Below are 284 nucleotides of genomic sequence, written 5' to 3' on the forward strand. Positions count from 1 at the left end.
ATAGAGACGTTTTGGTGGGACTGCATAGAGCAATAAAAAAAGAAGACAGATTTGATAACAAACTTCAAAAATCAATTTCCGTCAATTCAGAAGGGTTTTGATTTTGAATTTTGGATATGTCGTAGCTCTATGAGTCTAGGTTCTGGAACATCAAACGGATCATGATTTCGATATTTCTACAACAAGTTATGGACTTTCTATCGGATACGTGCTGTGCTGAAAAAAAGGTGACGAAAATTGAGTTTGGTATGCCTCAAGTTGACAATCAATCATTGTAAGAGCAT

This window comes from Solanum tuberosum, unplaced genomic scaffold (assembly GCF_000226075.1).
Source record: "Solanum tuberosum cultivar DM 1-3 516 R44 unplaced genomic scaffold, SolTub_3.0 scf00454, whole genome shotgun sequence".
NCBI classification, from domain to species: domain Eukaryota; kingdom Viridiplantae; phylum Streptophyta; class Magnoliopsida; order Solanales; family Solanaceae; genus Solanum; species Solanum tuberosum.